The sequence below is a fragment of the Blennius ocellaris genome (assembly GCF_963422515.1).
Source record: "Blennius ocellaris genome assembly, chromosome: 24".
Classification (NCBI taxonomy): Eukaryota; Metazoa; Chordata; class Actinopteri; order Blenniiformes; family Blenniidae; genus Blennius; species Blennius ocellaris.
In genome coordinates this window covers 12205192-12220270 of record NC_137673.1, presented here as the reverse complement: position 1 = coordinate 12220270, position 15079 = coordinate 12205192, and the positions used below count along the sequence as shown (strand labels likewise).

Sequence of the window (15079 nt, the reverse complement as noted above, 5' to 3'; positions counted from 1 at the left end):
GCATGAATCAACGATCACTTGCAAAATGTTAATTCCCATTATACCAAGTATAAAGTACACATTGACTTGTCAGCCATGCAGGACGGCAGAGCTGTCAGAGACACCATATGACATCATCACTTCGGGGTCTGATCACCACCACCACCACCAAATAAAGACATGATGCACAATTCATTTGGTCTTCTTTATTTCCTACAAATACAAGAGCTAGTTTAGTTAATGTAGTTAGTAGTTAGCATAATTCACCTGGGACTGTACACCCACCCTTAACTTGTGCTCCAGTAGTTCCATTTCCACATCTGCCTTTCTAATCTGGTGGTCCAACTACTGCATTTCCTTAGCAGTTGTTTCCATCTTCTGGAGCAGGTGGAGTCTATAGATCTGTTTTACAGATAACTGGGAGGACATAAGGAGGACATTCAATTATTACAGTTGGACATGAATTCCCCAGAATGAACCTCTGGTGTTTACTGAACATCTGTCTCACTGTGTCAGTCCTTGCAGTGGATGTTGAGGGACCCTCCTGCTGCTGCCCAGCCAGGCCCTGTTAAAAATACTGTGTCAATACTTCAGTGTAGACAAAATATCACTCTTTATTCCACCACAATGTTTCAGAAATGTAAACAGGATGAGAACTATCATACCTCTATAGGCCTTTGTGGATCCTCCTCTGTAAAGGCAGCAGACAGGGTTTCCTCGTACTCTTCATCCTACATGAATATGTTTCAGTATATTTAAACTACCATTTAGCAAGATCTTTGGAGTGTTGCCTACTTACAAGGTCTGTTGTGGCATGAGGGGGTCCAGCAGGCAGAGAGCACCATCACAATCTGTTGGGTGACAAAACAAAGACATGATGGGGAAATAAAGATGAAGAGAAATAGGCTTAAAGAGATATATAGGACTCGACATATTCTATATTATGAAGGAAGTGGTATCTTGAGGGGTGAGCTCTGAAGAGGAGCTCCTCCAGGGATTCCCTCAGCCACTGGCCTCCCAACATTCTGCCTCTGTTAAAGGTGGAGGTGCTGGGCCACCACCCGTTTTACATCTGCCTTCTTTCTGTTGGCTGAGTAAAGTCTGTGTTAGTTTAGCCTTAGTTATTTGACAGCACATGATATGGGTGAGAAGACATTTATGTGTTTGAAAACAGCATTATGTTGGAATAAAACACCTCACAGTCAAATGGCCACTTGATATTTACTGTACAATGTCACACATGATCGAAATTACGTTAAGAAATGTATTGATTAACAATTAAATTAGCAGCGGTCTTACCCGATAGGACAATGTTTTTATATTTCACTTTCAGCTGCTGCCAAGAGGCTTCTCCCCCGCGGAATTGCACCTAAAAGAAATAAATTAATAAGCTACCATCAAGCAGTATTCCCTTGCAATAATATTGTGATGACAAAGACGTTTGAACTTACACATTCACTTGAGCAGCAATCTTCTTCCACGCCGCCTCCCTCTCTTTAGCAGCCGCTGCGCTGTTGCATTTCTTTTTTTTTTTTTTTTTTATATGTTCATATTCGCCATATGATGGGATCAATACTTCCTGCTCCACTGGCGTAAAAAAACCCCGCCCTCCGCGTCTCAGTTGTCATGGTGACTCGTTGAATCGGGGCTCCATTGATGCGGTCTTTTTAGAGTCGTAGTGCACGCGCTTAACTCCAGGTGAAACTACTCTGAGTTCATCAAACTGATCAAAATCCGGCGTCGTGAAACCGAAAACTCCGCGTTTTCTGTCTCAGTGTAACTCAACTCAGAGCTCGGTGTTAAGCCCATGGCTTCTTAAACCTGCTTCGTGAAACGGACCTCTGGTCTTTCAGATTGAGGGACCAGCAGGACAACAAGAGTGTGAGGAGCAACCTGAGGAGGGCGCCAATGAGGCCAAGACAAAATCCCAGCAGTGCATCCAGGAGCAGTGATGGTATAGTGGTTAGTACTCTGTGTTGTGATGGTATAGTGGTTAGTACTCTGTGTTGTGATGGTATAGTGGTTAGTACTCTGTGTTGTGATGGTATAGTGGTTAGTACTCTGTGTTGTAATGGTATAGTGGTTAGTACTCTGTGTTGTGATGGTATAGTGGTTAGTACTCTGTGTTGTGATCGTATAGTGGTTAGTACTCTGTGTTGTGATGGTATAGTGGTTAGTACTCTGTGTTGTGATGGTATAGTGGTTAGTACTCTGTGTTGTGATGGTATAGTGGTTAGTAATCTGTGTTGTGATCGTATAGTGGTTAGTACTCTGTGTTGTGATGGTATAGTGGTTAGTACTCTGTGTTGTGATGGTATAGTGGTTAGTACTCTGTGTTGTGGCCGCAGCAACCCCGGTTCGAATCCGGGTCACGGCAATGGATGCTAAAATGTTTTCGTCACAAGTTTTCAAGCCGGTACATGGAACCATTAACAAGTTCTGCCCAGACCATCATGGACAATCATTTCAAGCTCTTCTCTGGACATCATGGACCTGAGCTTGGAGACGTTACACAACTGGAAAAAGCAGTTTTTTACCAGCTGTCTACAATGTTGCTCCAGTGACATGGACTGATCAAAGACCAGCCCTAAATTCCTCAGTTTGTTTTGGCTGAAAGGCTCAGTTCACCTGGTACTGTTTGGTAGTGGTAGTAGTACTATCTGGTACTGTTTGGTAGTGGTAGTAGCGCTATCTGGTACTGTTTGGTAGTGGTAGTAGTGCTATCTGGTACTGTTTGATAGTGGTAGTAGTACTATCTGGTACTGCTTGGTAGTGGTAGTAGTACTATCTGGTACTGTTTGGTCGTGGTAGTAGTACTATCTGGTACTGTTTGATAGTGGCAACAGAACGTTCTCCACGGCTCATGATGGAGGATGTTCCTGCAGCAGAACGTTCTCCACGGCTCATGATGGAGGATGTTCCTGCAGCAGAACGTTCTCCACGGCTCATGCTGGAGGATGTTCCTGCAGCAGAACGTTCTCCACGGCTCATGCTGGAGGATGTTCCTGCAGCAGAACGTTCTCCACGGCTCATGATGGAGGATGTTCCTGCAGCAGAATATTCTCCACGGCTCATGATGGAGGATGTTCCTGCAGCAGAACGTTCTCCATGGCTCATGCTGGAGGATGTTCCTGCAGCAGAACGTTCTCCACGGCTCATGATGGAGGATGTTCCTGCAGCAGAACGTTCTCCACAGCGTCTCCAGACTCTGTCTCGTCTGTCACATGTGCTCAGTGAGAACCTTCTTATCAGTGAAGAACTCAGGGCTCCAATGGCCAATCTGCCAATATTGGTGTTCTCTGGCAAATGCCAATGGCCCTGCAGGGTGTTGGGCTGTAAGAACAGCTCCCCCTTGTGGACGAGGGCCCTCATAGCACCCTGGTGAAGTGTGTTTCTGACAGTTTGAGCAGAAACATCACATTAGTGTCCTGCTGGAGGTCATTCTGCAGCTCTTGCAGCTCCTCCTGGTCCTTCTTGCACAAAGGAGGAGATAGCAATCCTGCTGCTGGCTTGTTGCCCTCCTACCCCCCCTCCATGTCTCCTGGTGTCCTGGCCTGTCTCCTGGTATGTCCTCCATGCTCTGGACACTGTTCAGGGAGACACAGCAAACCTTCTTGCCACAGCTCATTGATGTTCCATCTTGGATGAGCTGCACAACCTGAGCATCTTGTGTTGGTTGTCGACACGCCTCCTGCTCCTCCAGGACTGAAACACTAACAACATTCTAAAGTGAGCAGAACATCAGCCAGGAACCAGGAGAACAGCATCATGGTTTGTGGTCACCAGCTGGAGAACCACTCCTTTATAGGAGGTGTCTTCATGATTGTTTGATTGTTGTGATATGAAATTTACCAATAACCTACTTTCTGGTCAAGACATGAAGCTTGGAGATGCTGGGGATTGATCCCAGGACCACATACATGCAAAGCAAGTGTTCTCCCACTGAGCTACATCCCCTGTCTTTTTTCTCAACTGAATCCATTCATGAACGACCAGGAGGAAAATTCCTGAGCAGCTTGTCTTCACCTTTCACTATCAAAGCTTTGATTGTGTGTCTGGTTGCTGGAGCTGCTTTTCTTGGAAGGGTGTGGCTCATTTGTCCAGCAGTTGTGTTTCCTCTATGTGGACATTCAATGATCAGGAGACATGGGATATGTCTGAAAAGTCCCTGAACCCAAATTTAACCCCTAAACTTGTTCACCAAATTTGTCACACTAATCGGGACTTGCTCAGGTGATAAGAAAATGTAAAAAAAAACAAAAAAAAAACATAACCCCTATAAGTGGCCAAATGTGCTCTCTAGCGCCACCTACAATCACTAAAATGACCAATGTCCACCACAGCCATGGTGTGATCTTCCTTGGAATGTCGTCAAACCAAAACTCACTTCTTCATCTCACCAAAACTTAAATATCACACAAATCTCACTCAAACTTTAATATTTGTCATTAAACAGGAAGTCTACTGAAACTAGAGGTTTGTATTTCCAGAACAAAATGCAACTGTGAATGCAGAAAAGGCGGAATAAAGCTGCTTTCTCCTTTGAATAAATATCCTTTCATCTCAGCGTCTCCATGGCTCCATGGTGTCTCAGTACTGAGATCAAAGGAGAACAAAGGAGATCAGCATCTGATGTAGATCAAAGCCACTGAGCAAGCAACATCCATAGATGTCCAAGACATGTCCATCTGTCCAGTCCCTATTGTGGACGTCTATTTGACAGCCAGAACTAGTTGAAAATAGACATTTTAAACAGGCTGTAATGGAGGACGTCTATTTGACTGTCTATTTTACCATCATGTAAAATGAGTTACTTTTAAGAACTGTGACAACTGTATTCCAAAGATTCTTTAAAGTACGTCCAGCAACTATCAACCTTAATAAATCATCCATACTGGAGCCAATATGACTTGATACTATGATAACGTTGTTTGATTATGTACCAATTCATCATAAATACACTGAAAGACAGTTTTACTGCATTCAAGATGGAGTTCAGTGTTTTAATGCAATTCTAAGTATAATACAGACTGTGTATGATTGGTACCTTGCCCAATGTATGGTAACTGTGTTCAGGTTATGGGTTTAGTCATGTTTTATTAGTTCCTGATGCTTTAATGATCTCTGCCATGAGCTTTCAAAGTAAAAGGATCGAGAATGAACTATGTTCTGCTCGCTATGTTAAGTAACTCTACAACTGTAGGATCATTATCAGCTCATCAACATTGTTTGGTGACATCTCCACTGTAAAGGTTGTCTTATGCTTGACGTGTCCACGAGCTCCTCACGGCTTCCTGCAGCCAAATGACATCATTTTAGCCGCCACGCCCCTCAGTGCAGTCCTGTTCACGTGGACGTCACCGCTCCGTGTGCCTCCCAATTCTTCTGACTACACGGACGGAGACGTGAGGAAAAAAAGGTGGAGCTGAAGAGGAGGAAGACTGAAGACTTGGTTCTAAAGACACAAAAAGCATCAAGCTACACATGCAAAACAGGATCTTGTGAAAACGCTCCTCCATCTCGGTAGACGGTCCCTAAAAGTGTTCCTGAATTCAAAGTGTGTCTCACAGTATATCTCATGTGTTTTGGAAGAGCATCCTCCTCTTCATCACTTCATGTGTTCAATAGAACAACCTGCCTAGTCTGAGTTACAGTGTGTGCACTGGAATGGAACTTGTTTATTTCACCTCACAGCTTTTTCAACATATAGTCATGTGCAGTATTTAGTATGTCCACATGAAGAAACATCCAGTACTCATGTTTTCCAGGCCTCGTTGGTGCAGTAGGCAGCGTCAGTCTCATACTGTGAAGGTGGTGAGTTGGATCCTCACACGGGGCAAGAGTTTTAGCTCTAATGCTGGATGTTGAACTAGAACGCTTGAAAGTCCAGTCACTTTCTAGAACCACAGACAATCCAGTAATGCAAGTCAACTTTCAATGGGCCTGTTTCAGTGGCGGCTGGACAATAGAGGGCGCCAGAGAGCTGCCCTCCCTGGGGGTTTGAAGGGTTTTTTTCTTTAATAAAACATGATTAAACTGGAATACTGTTGAAATCTGTTTATGTCAACAAACTATCAATGGTTCCTGACCTGTATTCACTTCATTTTCTAACAAATGTTCTAACATTTCATTTTCTAACAAATGTTCTAACATTTTATTTTCTAACAAATTTCTAACATTTCATTTTCTAACAAATGTTCTAACATTTCATTTCCTAACAAATGTTCTAATATTTCATTTCCTAACAAATCACATTACGGATCTGATCTGGATCTGGGGCCTCATTTATAAAACCTTGCATAAGATTCCTACTAGAAATGTACGTGTTCCCAAAAGCAGGAAATAAAATGTGGATCAATAGAAGCGTGCGTACGCACATCCACACACACTTTCCTTTTATAGATCACAGTCCACCTGGAAGGTTGACGGTTCATCTCCTGCCCTCAACACGCCCACTTTCTACCATAAATGCTCAATGCAAAGAGCTTCGTCAATATTTCTGCATGTCAATCAGCCTGCGAGAACATGAAGAAAACAAATTTTGCAGAGATGAAAGCATGACAGAGGTGGAGGTCAGGAGACAATATAATTTGGTGTCACAGAATCACAAATCAAGCTGCAGAGAGTGTCATCAGGGGTTGAGCTAATCCCAATCGAGGTAGGCCCTCCCTTTGATCCTTACATTGTGAGACACCTCTGCTTTGTTCATGGCAGAAAGTATAGTACAACTCCTTAAAGGTTCATGTGCATATGTCTTAACACATACTTTGCTGTCAGAAGTGGGATTTGAACCCACGCCTCCAGAAGAGACTGTGACCTGAACACAGCGCCTTGGACCTCTCGGCCATTCTGACATAAAAACACCCATCACCTTCACCTCTGGGCCACAACAACCTGCTTCAGTAATTCTTCACTCCCTGGTTTATGAGATGTTCCTGATCGCCCCCCAGTGGCTCCATGGTGTAATGGTTAGCACTCTGGACTCTGAATCCAGTGATCTGAGTTCAAATCTCAGTGGAACCTGACTTTTCATGAACAAAAACACAATGTGAGTAGATCTCTATCCTGCACTGAGTGCAAACACTGAAAATAACCACTGACAGCAATAATGACTCTCTGAATGAATCAGCTGTTCCTCACTCTTCAAGGAGAAGACACATTTATTGGAGGACATCTTGGCAGGACAAGACTCAGGACATGAGAGACAATTGAAGGAAGCTTCACTTGTCTGACTGGAATCTCCATCTTTGAACAAGTGGGGGACAAAGACAACACGCTCAATCCACACTATTGTTCCTGTTGGGATTTATGGTTGTTATTAGTGTTACAAGTACTGTAAGTAATAGATTACTGGAAGTAATTATGAAAAATGTAAATTATTAATGGAAGGAAACGTCATTTACTCATTAACAACTCCTAAAGTAATTGAGTAATTACTTAAAAGTGAAAAAATGATCCAAAATAATTTATTAATGAAGAATTATTAAATTGAATAAATTGGTTTTTATCAAATAATAATGGAATTGTGGCACCACCAGCTAAACTGGAAATAGCTAATAGCAAAATATCAGTCTCGTTTGTAAAAAGGTTATTTAAGTTAGTTAATATTCCTGTGCAAAATATAACAATCTTAAATAACAAGGAAGGTGTGAGATTCTAGCTCAGACTGTTACAAACCAGTGAATTATCAACAATAAATACACAATAATTACCAGGAATCCATCAATCCAGCTAACAGGTGTTTATTTACACAAATACATTAATTCAGAAATAATTCAGAAATCATCTCATAAATCAATACAATCAAGTAACAACGTTGTTGCGTGTTGTGGTACAATGATGACGACCGTTGTTACCATTTGTAGATTTTAATCTGTACCGGCAGCAGGAGATACATCAGGAACATGCTTGCAGGTATCAGCACCAGGAACACACAGTGCGCATGTCCGAACTACGGTGGCCTATAAGGAAAGGCACATTAATACTACTGTGGTGTACACAGTCAATATTCTACATCCCCTTTCCTTAGTTGGTTCCCAAAACCACAAACAAACATTTGTGAAATAACCATAAACAAAACATCTGTGAAGTAACCATAAACAAAACATTTGTGAAATAACCATAAACAAAACATTTGTGAAATAACCATAAACAAAACATTTGTGAAGTAACCATAAACAAAACATTTATGAAATAACCGCAACAGTGCAGTAGTGAACTCTTTCTGCTGGTGTGGTCTTGTACTGTTGCACACTGAGCACGCCTGCACTTCCTCATCAATGTCTTTTGTCATTGTCGGCCAAAATACAATGCCTCTAGCTCTCTGTTTTGTAGCCTCAGCACCTGGATGGCCCCTGTGTAGAATACCTGTGTAGATCTGTTGTAAGGATGGAGGGATCACCGTTTTATGTCCTTTCATGACGATACCATCCTGAATAGTCAGTTCATCCCTGAAAGGAAAGTAGGGACGCACAGCATATGGGAGACTATGCAGCTTGTTGGGCCAGCCACGTCTGATAGTGCTGCTGAGCATTTGGAGAGTTGGATCAGTTGCAGTGTGCTCTCTCAGTTCCTGTAAACGAGCAGATGACACGTAACAAACTGACATCACATCAAAATCATCCACTTCGTCCGCGAGCTGAGTTTTGATGGTTCTTGGAGCCCTCGACAAAGTATCAGCCAGATGCATTTGTTTTCCACTTTTGTATACAAGGGTAATGCTGTACCTTTGAAGTCTTAGCATCATGCGCTGCAGTCTTGCTGGTGCTGCATGAATGGGCTTTTTTATAATTGTCACAAGAGGTTGGTGGTCGGTTTCGATAGTGATTGGTTTGCCATAAATGTAATCATGAAACTTGGAACATGCAAACACCACCGCCAACAGCTCTTTTTCGATTTGGGCGTATCGAGTCTCTGGGTTGGTGAGGGTACGCGAGGCATAGGCTACTGGTTTGCCTTCCTGCAGGCACGCTGCACCGAGTCCATATTGCAAAGCGTCACAAGTGAGCGTAACAGGTTTGTTAACGTCATAGTATGACAACACTGGGGGGTTTGACATGTGCTCTTTTAAAGTGTCAAAAGCACGTTGCTGCTGTTCATGCCATGACCACTCATTGTCTTTGTGGGTAAGTTGTCGGAGTGGAGCTGTGATTTCACTGTAGTTGGGGATACATTTCCCAAGGTAGTTGACCATACCAAGAAATCTCTGCAGGGCTGGAACGTCGGCTGGCACTGGCATGTCACTGATTGCTTTGGTTTTGGATGGGTCAGCTTTTAAACCCTGAGCAGTGAAAATGTGACCAACGTAACTGACCTGGTTCAGCCTGAACTTGCATTTGAGGGGGTTGAGTCTCAACTTGACTTCTCTGGCTCTGTTGAGAACTTTTCTCAGGTTTGCATCATGTTCCTCCATGTCCTTGCCTCCGATGAGTATGTCGTCCACGATGATTGCGCAGGGGAAACCAGCGAAGATCTGCTCCATAGAGCGCTGGAACACCTCACTGGCAGAGCTGATTCCAAATGGCATCCGCAGGAACCTGTAGCGACCAAAACAAGTACTGAAAGTGGTTAGCATTGATGAGTTGTGGTCCAGGGAGATCTGCCAGAATGAATTCTTTGCATCTAGGACTGAGAAAACTGTAGCGCTAGACATTTGTGACGCCACCTCTTCCACTGTGCGCATTGGGTGATGTGGTCTTTTCAGAGCTATGTTTAAGTCTTTAGGATTGATGCAGATCCTGATTTCTGGTTTGTCCTTTTTGTTGGTAGCGACCATGGAGGCTACCCAGTCAGTGGGGTCTGAGACGGGAGTGATGACGCCTATCTCTTGCATTCTTTCCAGTTCAGCTTTGACTTGGTCTTTCATTGCGACAGGAATGCGGTGTGCAGGGCGCACTACAGGTCTCACCTCCGGGTCAAGAGTCATTGAATATGTGACTGGTAGCTTTCCAAGCTCGTCTGTGAAAAGGTCACTGTATTCACTTTTGATATGGTGAGTGAAATCTTGGACTGTAGAGATATTCACTTGGTGTACTTCTTTGCTGAGAGCTACGAGTCCCATTTGTAGTGAAGCACTGAGTCCAAGTAATGGCAGTACATTGTCATTAATGATGAAGAAAGGTAGCGTATAGCATTTGGCCCCTAGATGGCAGCATAAATCGACAAAACCTAGAGTCTGTATCTTACTGCCACCATAAGCAACCAGGTTTGTAGGTTTGCTGCATGGCTTTATTTGTTCATCTCTATTCACTTTTTCAAAAGTCTGTGCTGAAAGGACATTGCACTTAGTACCGGTGTCCACTTTCATTTCAACTGCATTGTCATTAATCTGTAAGGTAGTGAAAGCCTCTTCCTTTTCCTGTGTTTGTGAATCAGCTGAATCCACCGTTATGTCCAGCGTTATTCCGTGTACATAGTAGGCTTCACTGTCACTGTCCTCTTTTTGATCCGTATCCAGCTGATGGACTGACTTTCTTTGTCTTTGTCTGTCAAACTGAGGTTTGGATTTGCAACACCTCTTGAAGTGGTTCATTTTCTTGCACGCAATACACTGTTGGCCAAAAGCAGGGCATTTGTTTCTGTTAGCCTCATGACTGCCACCACAATTATTACACTCAGTAATGAGCTGTGATGTGTTTGGTTTGCTGTTAAACTTGGCCTTGTCATAGTGTTTGTTCACGTATTTAGTGCGAACAGCGTCAACATTTGTAGCTGAGCTATGTGGGGACATAAGCGACTTATTATGCTCCTCTGTCATCTCGTGAATCTGACACACTGATATAGCCTTAACTAAAGTCAGATCACTGTCACGTAACAGAACTTTTCTGAGGTGGTCGTTATTTATGCCACAGACCAGCCTGTCTCTGATAAGTTCATCACAAAGCACACCAAAGTTGCAGCTCTTAGCTTTGATTCTCAAATCGCTCACATAGGATTCAATGGTCTCACCAGCCTTTTGGTTACGTGTGTTGAACTTGTGTCTTTCCATCGTTATATTTGTTTGAGGGTTGCACATTTCTCTGAATTTCCTCTTGAGACATTCCGGGTCCTCCTTGGACTCCGCGGGAACGAGGACACCTCCGTCTCCGTCGGGTTGGCGCACCTCCGCCGCGTAGACGAAAGATCTCTCCCGCTCGATGGCTTCGGGTCCGGCCAGGTTCAGCAGAATGTAGGCACGAGTCCGCGCTGGCTTGTCCGAGTGCGCTGCAGCGATAAATATATCGTACTCCTGTTCAAATATGCGCCAGTTCTCCGCTATGTTGCCATCAAACACCAGCGGGTCGGGTCTTCTGAAGCCGTCCGCCATGTTGTGAAAAAATTAGCGTGGTAGCATGATGGTCCCGCTCAAAAAAATACTCACAACACTAGTCCGTGAAAAAAATGTAAGTCCGAGACTTCTGACACCATGCTGCGTGTTGTGGTACAATGATGACGACCGTTGTTACCATTTGTAGATTTTAATCTGTACCAGCAGCAGGAGATACATCAGGAACATGCTTGCAGGTATCAGCACCAGGAACACACAGTGCGCATGTCCGAACTACGGTGGCCTATAAGGAAAGGCACATTAATGCTACTGTGGTGTACAAAGTCAATATTCTACAAACGTCATCTAACACGGAGATCTAATCTACTAAACAGCAACACTGTGTACAAAGAAAGAGTGTGTGTGCGTGCGTGCGTGTGTGTGTGTGTGTGTGTGTGTGTGTGTGTGTACGTGTGTGTGTCGGGGAGTCTGAGTGGGGATGTAATGACCACGAGTGTCCACCAGGTGGCGGCGGACCTTGGAGAGTCAGTATGAGTGGCTGTTGTGGCCTTAAACGTCCACCGAGTGATGAGTGAGTTGGGTCCTCATCCAAGATGGCGGCTCAAGTGTTGTTTACAATGAACCACAATGGCAGCTCAGTTTCTGAGGCGACCGCAGACGCTCTCTGAGGTCACGTGACGAACGGACGGCGTTGTCAGTCCGGTTCTGAGTCGGAACATCCAGTTAGAACTCTGGTGGTCGTGAGGAGGAGGTTTTGCGGCACAAGTTAGCGGTTAGGATGCTAAATGTGGCTATGTGTGTGTTTATCCAACTAAGATTAGATACCCAGCGGTGGTGGGCGTGCACGGGGCGCTACCGAGGTCAGGTGAGTGAAGAGAGAGAAAAGAGGAGAGAGGAGGAAAAACTGTGGTTTCAGGTCTGAAAGTCGGTTCTCCACAGGGACTGAAGTTAGCTTCAGGAAGCTAAACCAGACCTCTGGACTGGTGTCCAGACTGGAGTAACTATCCACGGTGGTTTAAACTACAATGCCTGTTTACGTCGCGTATTACGGTAAAGCAGTCAGAAGCGGACGGGAGCTTCATGGTGCGTTCAAGGACACCTCAGTTACAACCATAGATCACCACAGTACTGTACAGGCGTATTGTAACTAAAACTCATTGAAAATAAAAAAAATTCAGAAACCTCCTCCAGATTCTTGTCCTACAGGCTCCCAGGCACCTCTGTGCCCATTTGTAACTAGAATTACTGCAGCATTTTCTCACAATTACACTATGAATTTACACCCACTGCATACATGGTACTCTACATCCATAAATTCATAGAAAATCAAATTGTTTTCAGCAACCTCCACCAGATTCTTGTTCTACAGGCTCCCAGGTAAGGAGCCTGTAGGACACTTTGGACCACTTTGCACTTGTTGTTTATTTATTACTTAAGCAGAGCTGCGGAGCGCGATCAGCACTGGAGCCGAAAGCTCAAGGCTCCCGTGTTCTGGACGCGCATCCACGCCACGGCGAGCGCTATGCCGCAAAACATAAAGCTCCAATGCGATGCAAAGTCCCGAGCCCCAGTCTCCCCCTGCCTCAAGTCCGCTCTTTCACCACAAACACTAAAGTTGAGCACTAAAGAAAAGAAAAGGAAATAAAATACAGTGCAAAGCTGACCACACTGACAGCAGAGGCTTCATCCAGCCGACATATTAAAATATTGAGGGCGTGTAGTAAACCAGCTCCTCAAACTCAGATCTGTTCCATGGTCCTGGTACCCCGACGGAAGGGTAGTAGAAAAGCGGCCACCTTTGGAGCATACAAACTCCAAGCTGGTCCTGACTTGAAGTGTAGAAATCCCCCAAACCTGCAGCTTTATAACAATCACTGGAGTCCTTTAGCTTCTTCACATGTCGGCTCGTTGGTCTAGAAGTATGATTCTCGCTTCGGGTGCGAGAGGTCCCGGGTTCAATTTCCGGACGAGCCCATTGGTCATCAATCAGGATTCTTTGTGTTAAAATTCAAAAGAGGCTGTGTGTACAACCCTCCTCATCTATTGACTTTCACTGAACCCCCGGAAGTGTTTTGTGTGGCGGCCATAGTAAGGACTGTTTATTTTTTTGTTTCATATTGTTCAACATGATAATATGTATATGTGAGCTAATGTGTGCTATATGAAGATATTTCAATAAAGTATTAGTAATAGTAGCAGAAAAAGCAGCAGAAAATAATATTAGTAGTGAAAAAGTATCAATAAACTACCAACTAGAGCTACACTGGGTAGAGCGCAGATCTTCAGCAAAGCCACATTTGTTTCTAGAACAGAGTTAGAATCACTAGCATGATATCTATTAGCTCATCTCAATAATAACTTGGTAGACCAGGAAGTTACAAGACAGAGCAGGGAGCATCTCCATGGTAACAGATGCTGATCTCCTTGATCAGCATCTGGAGCAGGAAGAGCGCCCCCTGATGGTGGAAGGAGAAGCTTACAACATATGGTTTTCACAGGGGTCTCCAGGACTGGTGGGAATCCTGCCTCATTGTCTTTGTATACACAAACATTTTGTGTAAAATTAATTTACACAAAAGGCTGGTTTTACTTTGTTGGGATCTCACAAGACCACAGAGAGTTTGTTCATTTCCAAGGAAAGACATTTCTCATTTGTCATGATGCAGTCATAACATGTGAATTCTGACTCAGGAATGAGACTTTTTGCCACTGAGATCGTCCATTAATCATCGATCAGTAACAACCATTAGTCATGTTTTCAAGCCTCGTTGGCGCAGTAGGCAGCGCGTCAGTCTCATAATCTGAAGGTTGTGAGTTCGAGCCTCACACGGGGCAACAGGTTTAGCTAATTTGCTCAGTGTTGAACAAGAACAGTAGAAAGTCTGATCACTTTCAAAAACCACAGACAATCCAGTGATTTCAGTCAAATGTATCACTGAACGTATTAATTCAATATCAACATTATTGACACATTTCAAAGCAGGAAGAATAGTAAAAGTACAAATGGTGGTATTCAACAGTAAACATCAAGAGGCTGAGAAAAAGCGTCTTGTCATGCAGGGTAAGTAACCACAACCACTGCATGAATGATTGAGACCAAAGAGAAGCAGAATGTTCAGCATCTTAGCAAGTTTTCCTGGAGAAAGATTCTTTCCTGAACGGTTCCATTATTTCTTGCAATAGTGATTGTTGGTCAGTATTTGTGAGACTCACAACAAAGACACTTTGGAGGTTTATTCCAGGTTGATTTCAGACGAGCCTGATTGACAACAAATGCCACAGTAAATGTGTTTTCAGTGTAAATCCAACTCTAAAAAGATCCTTCCTTCCTGTTGCTGTTGCTTACGGCCATACCACCCTGAACACACCTGATCTCATCTGATCCTGGAAGCTAAGCAGGGTAGGGCCTGGTCAGGACTTAGATGGGAACAGCTCATGACCCCCCAAGTCCCTGTTGCTGGTCTTGGGGTTGAGCAGAATCCTGGATCAGAGGATTTTATGGGCTTGTGCCACCTGCTGGCCAGTTAATGTCACAAGACTTTCTTTTAATGTGATTTCAGCTTATTGAAGGAGATTTATTATGTATTCATTCAGGACAATATAATTCCTGGGATTGATTTCATCCCTTTAACAATATATTCTGAAGTCTTACATCTTAATGGAGAAGGCCAGAGGATTCCAATTTACCAGTCACATTTGATCTCCAACAGATCAGGGGCCTCATTTATAAAACTGTGCGTAGGATTGACGTCAAAATTGGCGTACGCACGAAACACAGAAAGTGCGTACGCACAAAAATATCCTGATTTATAAAACAGTGCGCACGCATGTCCT

The 15079-nt window shown here is 43.8% G+C and overlaps 1 protein-coding gene across 1 annotated transcript in view; it reads right to left on the bottom strand.

Annotated features, from left to right (window-relative positions):
• Window positions 1-15079, bottom strand: part of LOC308147500 (uncharacterized protein) — a 1504609-nt gene that overhangs the window by 471262 nt on the left and 1018268 nt on the right.